Raw genomic sequence first — 7,500 nt, 5'->3', positions numbered from 1 at the left:
TTTAAATATTCGTCCTCCCTTCTGAATGTACATTTATTTTCTTTCACTGCATATATTGGTACACTAGAAAACACTGCAGAGAAATTCTGTAGAAATAATTAACGATATTATAATTAATGACAAAGTGGACAGGACACACAGAGGTGTTTGTACACACAGAGCCAAGAAACCCTTCGAGAAATGATCACATGACCAACTTGAGGAAAGCACAATCAAAATGCCATACAGGACAAGGATTGGCGGTGGACATTCGAGTTGACGGGATAGATCAGAGGTAGCTGTCCGCAGGGTGGATCCGATCCTCGACCTGACTGTTGTCCTGGTGCCCTTATTAACTAGTGTGGTGCTCCTATCACCAGATGATTACCGAGGCAGCGACATTAAGCCGGGTGTCCCATATGCGAGCATTAGCTGGTGGATGTTATAGATCCCACAGAGCATTAAAGGAGCAAGGTGCACACCTAAAAGTAACATTGAATACATCTATATACTCGTGAGGTATGCTGACACATTGTAAGTAAATACAAACCGTGCTTCCCCATTGTCTCGGGTCGCTCACGTGCATTTGTTTTTCATTTATTTATTTTCATTTATTCTTCTTTAATTTATTTATATTGTTATTTACAGATGCTTTCCGATGGTTCTGTGATTTTTCCCGGTGTATCGGCTTTGATGTCCGTCGGCACCCATAATGACCGTCCTTCCCCATTGTCTCGGGTCGCTCACGTGCACTTGTTTTTTTTTTCATTTATTTATTTTCATTTCTTAATATTTTCATTTTTAAACTATTTTTATTTATAGACACTTTCTAATAGTTATGTGATCTTTCCCGGTGTATCGGCTTCGATATCCATCGGCTCGTGAAATTTCAGCTTTCTCCATCAACCGGAAGGGACCGAACATTAATATCAGTGAGTGAGTGAGTGGTTACAATGAGCTTTCTATGTTTCATGTAAAGACACGATATTATTATCAAACATCATGTTGATACAGCTTGTAGGTGGAACAGAAGAGCAAAGCTGAAGGTAGAAACCAGTGTCTCCTCCACTGCTCATATCTGCTCATCCAAACGTGTTTACAGCCGTCTTTTGGCAATGCTTATGCTGAGTGCTTTGCAGTTGCTTTCCCAGCAGTCAGCCAGGACAGGAAAATTACTCTTCAGCAGATCAAATTCGTCCAATCGGATGTCTCTTTACAGGACTGTTGTTTTGTATTGGCCCCGCAACCCTCGGAGATTCGGTATATTAAAATGAGCTCCGTCCGACTGACCTACCGATCATCGGTCCATGTATTGTTGTGTACGCGATATTTCAAAAATCGTTCAAGAATATTGTTTTCATATTCCACATATCTCTTCCTCATACCACCCAAAAGGCGGGGGACCTAGAGTATCAGCTCCTTGTTACTTGCAAAATCGAAGATTTTTCAAGTATATTGTGGTCAGTCGATTTTGTTATTACTTGGCAAAAATTTTTTTTTTTTGATAAGTATGTTGATTGCCTCCATTTGTTTGTGTGTGTTTGTCTATCCGCTCGCCTCCAGCCCAAACCGCTCAACCGATCGTTCTGAAATTTTCAGAGATTAATGTCACCGACCCTGCGACAGTCGCACATTGAAGTTTCGTAAAATTGGGTCGAATGAAAATGTCTACATAAGACCAAAAGGCCAATTTGAGCCAATTTTTTTTAAATCCTCAAACTTCATCCGATTGACTTGAAATTTGAACAGGATTTGCAAATCAGGTCCGTGAATTCAGTCACTTATTACTCTTGAGGTTATCTTAAGTCAAAAGGTCAACATATGCCATAAGGTAAACCCAAAATAGGCGAATTTTTTTTCATTGTTTTTAAAATTGTCAATTTTCATCTGATTGACTTGAAATTTGAAGATCATTTGCATATCACATTGCTAAACTCAACCACCTATTAATTTTGAGATCAACTAAGGCCAAAAGGCCAATTTGGGCCAAAATGGGCAAAATTTTTCTAAAATCCTCAATTTTCATCCGATTGACTTGAAATTTGAAGAGCATTTGCATATCAGGTCACTAAATTCAACTACCTATTAGTTTTGAGGTCACCATAAGCCAAAAAGGACAACAAAGATCAAATTTTTAAAATCCTCAATTTTATCTGATTAATTTGAAATTTGAAGAGCATTCGCATATCAAGTCATTGAATTCAACCACCTATTGATTTTGAGGTAAATGTATATATCTATATACTCGTGGTGTTCGTCGATCTGTCAATATGTCAAAATAGGCCAAAAGGCCAATTTGGCCAAATTTTCTAAATTCCTAAATTTTCATCTGATTGACTTGAAATTTGAAGAGGATTTGCAGACCAGGTCACTGGATTCAACCACCAATTATTTTTTTTAGGTAAACGTCGGCCAAAAGGACAACATAGGCCGAATTTCTAAAATTGACAATTTTATCCGATTGACTTGAAATTTGATGAGGAGTTGCTTATTTGGTTATTGAATTCAACCACCAATTATTGTTGGTCAAATTTGTTTAATGGATTCTACAAGTATCGTGCTCTGCATGTCATCTACTTCTTGTTTTGTCATTGAGACCTTTGCTTTCAAAATGAGCATTACACCTTCTTTTCATGTTAACACACACTCCCACAGTCTTTCAGTATATGCTTGTGGATGTTTGTTCCAAATGTCTTTCCACAAATTAGCCACTTTGCTTTGTTCCTGTTTGACCTTTTCAGTTTCCATATAAAATCGATTGACCTCGATAATGCTCATCCCTTGTTAAAGCATACCTTGTCCAAGTGAAACCATAGTTGTGAGTGTTCATCAGCACCTCTTTTATGTCGAGTGAACGTTTCACAACCTGCGATTATTAAATCCTTGCATGAGGAATGGTGTTCCTGAGAGTAGGGCATGCACGAGAGATCAGAATATGCTTGTACCTGTCAGGTGCACAGATGACCATCAATTTTGTGTGGATCACAGACACCGTTGCAGACATACTTGTACGCTTCACTCCATTGATGTTTTCAAGAAAACTATGACAGTGTTCCATCTCTATCGTTAAACAATTTGGCGTTGGTAATTTGCTGCTGTACAATTCAAACCCATGAAGAACATTCGTCACCAATTGTACCCAACGCACTGCTGGTGGTTTGATGCCCGTCGCTTGCTTACCGCTTCTCACCACCGTTTTTGGAGACCCTTCAAGTCCACCAAGAACACTCGAACAGACTGTCATGGTCATACCTGTGCATGTACACTGACGTCATTGCCAATATCTGTGAGCACATAAACATGAGATCCTGAGATTGTCGATGTAAATTCTGGAGTTTCGTTTTTATTTTGCTTTCTCTCTCTTCCATATTTGTATTCACAGGGCCGGTTTCATTTCCCTCCTCGGTATTGCATCACACATTCCCAGTACGGAAACATGGAGCCTTGCCAGAATTTCTCGCATGGCATTTCCTTGACCATCCAAAACATTTACATCTCTTCAATTTATATCTTATACAAGGATATGCCTCCTACTCCTCCCTATGCAGTACAAGACTGCGAGTATCATCATTGACTGAGGGTGCAGCTGTGCCCCTTTTTCCCAGTCCACCGGCACTCATTTCGTCGATCTTGGAAGGATGACAGGCCGAGTCAACTCCACCTGGTGTTAATTCAACGGCCGACAGGGGCTCGAACTCAGGACCCTAAGATCCGAAACCAGCCACCCGAACAGCTAAGCCAACACCAAGCTTCAAGGATATGCAAATAAATTGGACGCATGAGGAGGCCATTTGGCCTATCATGCGTGTGCTACATCAACAGTGCATTCATTCATTCGATCAGTTTATGTGGTTGAGGCATTACCTGGATTCCAACACTACTACTGCTGTACGATTCCAGCTGTACGACTGCTGCCTGTACTTTTTTTTATCATCCTTGAAACTGCTGTGGACGTTAACTTTCCCATCGATTTGGTGACAAGCAATGGTGTCTGAGGTCACAGTGCAAGTGATGAAAACATGATGCGATAGTGGTGCAGTTTATTTTCGCATGGTAAAGGAGTGGCAGTACAGGGGGGGTCCTCGCTATACGTCCAACATACGTCACAGAAACGATGGACCTATAACGAAACGACGGATATTTGGGGGACACTTATTGTGACGACCCCCTGTACCGTCCCATTTGCCTTGATTATAGCTTACCTCCAGCTGAATGTCCAACTGGACGTGTGGATTAAAAGTTAAGAACGAGGGTGAAGGGAGAGATTTTTTACGAGCTGTGTATTTTGGATGGAAGGTGCAGGAGGGGGAGCGGTTCAGGTGTGACAGCTTTGATGGAAAGTCGGTTCGGGAGAAATAGGACTGCGCTGGCTGCCATGGCCTGTAATGAAATACGAGACCTATTCTTTGCCATCGGAATGTGCAATGTAATGTCATACGTCTAATAAAGAAATACACTCGATGGTGGGGTTGCGTTTCAATTTGCTTCAAAACTGAAAATAAATATACCTTTTGGAAATCCTAATTTGGGTTGGCTGTGAATGTGGCGCACACACACATATCGAGCTGTGTGTGAGTCCGTGTGTTCGTGCATGAGGAGCATATTTATAAACACACTTGCTGGAAATTCCCACCCCTTCCCCCACCCCTCCCCCCACCCCAGCTGCCTTCCCTCCCCACTTTACCCACAGAGCTTTGCATCAGATAAAGGCGGCACGGCTCAGCCTTTCGAGTTTGGAGCCAAAGGATTGGCATCAGATAAGCGCGTGCGGAGGAAAACGCCTGACGTCGCATGTCACGCAGATTGCCAAATGTTGCCTCATTTACATATTTTACAAATGTTGCCTGGGTTCGAATCCCGACCTAGCTACCTACAGTCATCCCGGTGATTCACAGGCAGGGTGATTCATCAAGGAGTCCCTCTGATGGACGTAAAACTGGACGCCCTGTCTGCCGGAATTTAGTTGGTGGAGGTAAAAGATCCCACGGTGCCTTTCACAAAAAGTAGGCGAGTCATCACCGGCATGGTGAAGAAATTACACATTCCTGCCCTGACTACTACTGGGAAGGCAATGGCAAACGACTCGGTAAACACTTGCTCAGGAAGCTCCTTTGGTGGCACTGATGCTCTGTGAAAAGTATACCCCACATCAGAGAGAGATACAATACCTGCACAAACTGAAGTACCGGTACTTCAACACATGATATCCACTCGACAATTGAACCACAATGTACCAAAGGATATTATCAGCACAACCACAACAATGCCCCAAAAAAATACAACAGAAACAAATCAGACAAAAAAAACATGAAAAATAATGTGATGGCAATCCGAAAAAGGATTGTGGTGTTGTATTGTGATGCCATTCCTTCCTTGTCGTCCCACCTTGTTATCTTTGCCAGCAAAGGTGGATGGGCATTATGTTTTCACCCCTGTCTGTCCGTTTGTGAACAAAATATCTCAAAAATTTGTGGACTTTTTCGGACCAAATTAGGTGGAAAGCTTGGGTATGTGACAAAGACGAATCAATTCGATTTTGGTGAAGATCCAGTTGCAGATCTGGATAGGATAACTTTTAAACACCTGAGTATCTCTGCCGAAGCCATCCGAGTTGGAGGTGACGCGGTGGCTTACACATGCACATGACATCAGCGTAATGCCATATTTAGTCAGAAGAGTTGTTTTGTTTAAATTTATCTCGCCTGGCTTGATTGCACCCTACCTCCTAACTGGTACTCAGCAGAGCAGAGACAATGCATTCCTGTGGGAGATGATGCTTGTTGCGAACAGGTCGTGCAGCATTTGCTGTTATGGGACTCGATCTATGCCTTGTTTCTTCAAGGCACAACTCGAGTCTGATGAGTTAGGGGGTTCAAATTTTACTTGCTACACTTGTGCTATGTGGTATGTCAAGTCATGGCCGACTTCTGGTAGCATTCCTCATCAGATTTCTCCAAATATCCTGATCCTGCACTGCTTCCCGAAGCTCTCGCACAGACGTCTTGGTTGCAGCCTTTACCTGCATCCATCCAGCACATGCATGGAGTGCTTCTTCCTCTTCTTGCAGTCCATGGAATTTTTACATTAGTCTCCAAAACCACATTTCAAAACTGTCAATCTTCTTCCTTCCTTTCTTTTTCACAATCCACGACTCACATCCAAACAATGCAACTGTGAATACGGGAGCATTCACCAGCCTCCTCTTGGTGACCCATTATCACATCTTTGTCCTTCGAGATATTTGTCAATCCTGACAATGCTGTTCTCCCCAATGCTAACCGTCTATTAATTTCTCCTCCACATTCTCCATTCACTTCAATCTTACAACACAGGAAGATGAACATTTCCATTATTTCCAAATGATCGTCTCCCAATCTGAACTCATCGATCTTCTCAGTTGACAAGATTTTAGTTCTTTGTTAGGTGGAAATAAAGACCAGGTTTTTCACTTTCTTTCTTCACTATCTGCAGCAGTTTCATCAAGTCCTCTTTACTTTCTGGCATCCCCATTTCTCTCAGCATAATACACATCAAGTAATGATCAACACAATCAAAGACTTGCTATAATCACACTAAAATAATAATGGAACTTTGTGTGTTAGTCTGACTGCGATACTTTCAGTCCAAACTTATCCAATCTCAACCAAACTTGACAGGATAAAGGGTCACACGATGGAGGGTGTAGTGTCTTCATTTGCCTCCCTCCATATGGGGGTTTCCCCATTGTGTGAAATCTGTGTTACGGTGTGCAGATAGCTTATAATGGCCTTCTTCCAAGGCCACTTCTAAAAACAAATGTAATAACAACACTAATGATAAAAGCATAATATTAATGTTTGTACAAAACAATATTAATATGAATAATATCACCCTTCCCAAAGGGGTTTTTCTTCCTTGGACAAATGCCGTGTTAATGTGTATAAATAGCTTATCATGGTGTTTTGTGGGTGCACCCCCACCAAAAGTAAAAATATTACAAACCACAAACACGTATGATTATCTTTTAACCGGTCTTTACTGCTGTTTAACACCAATCTGAAAGAGAGGAAACCCAACGTTCTTGAGGCATTATATGCTTATATTGTCCCCCACAGAATAACAGACCCGAGCCTACATCTACTGTAATCTATATACCCCAGAGAGGATAATGACATGACACTTCCTGCCGAGTACTAATCTACAGAATAGAGATACACCTTCCTTTTGTATTCTTAGCTTTTTCAGTGATCCACTTCAGATTTGTGATTTTATCTCTCGTACCTCTTCCTTTTCTGAAACCTGCTTGCACAAAAAGGCATTTCTCACTTAATGAAGTCTTCAATTCTGTTTATACAGTACTGGGGTTCAGGGGTTATCACAAGGGGGCTCCTTGAACTCTCTCCCTGACCTCCGGACCCAAGGCCACCAGCCAAAGATAACTCTGAGGTCCGGGGGTTGCAAAGTAACTGTGGATGCCGATTGAAATCACCAAACCAAGCAGGGTCCTCATTCCTTAACTACCACATTACCTTACCAGCGGTT

The 7,500-nt window shown here is 41.8% G+C and overlaps 1 protein-coding gene across 1 annotated transcript in view; it reads right to left on the bottom strand.

Moving 5' to 3' along the window:
* LOC147034869 (uncharacterized) overlaps nucleotides 1-7,500 on the bottom strand; it is a 41,917-nt gene that overhangs the window by 7,150 nt on the left and 27,267 nt on the right. The window lies entirely within an intron of this gene.

Source organism: Eptatretus burgeri, chromosome 1, assembly GCF_056783735.1.
Source record: "Eptatretus burgeri isolate ZD-2024b chromosome 1, Ebu_testis_v1, whole genome shotgun sequence".
NCBI lineage: Eukaryota > Metazoa > Chordata > Myxini > Myxiniformes > Myxinidae > Eptatretus > Eptatretus burgeri.
This window is presented reverse-complemented; position numbering and strand designations above follow the sequence as displayed.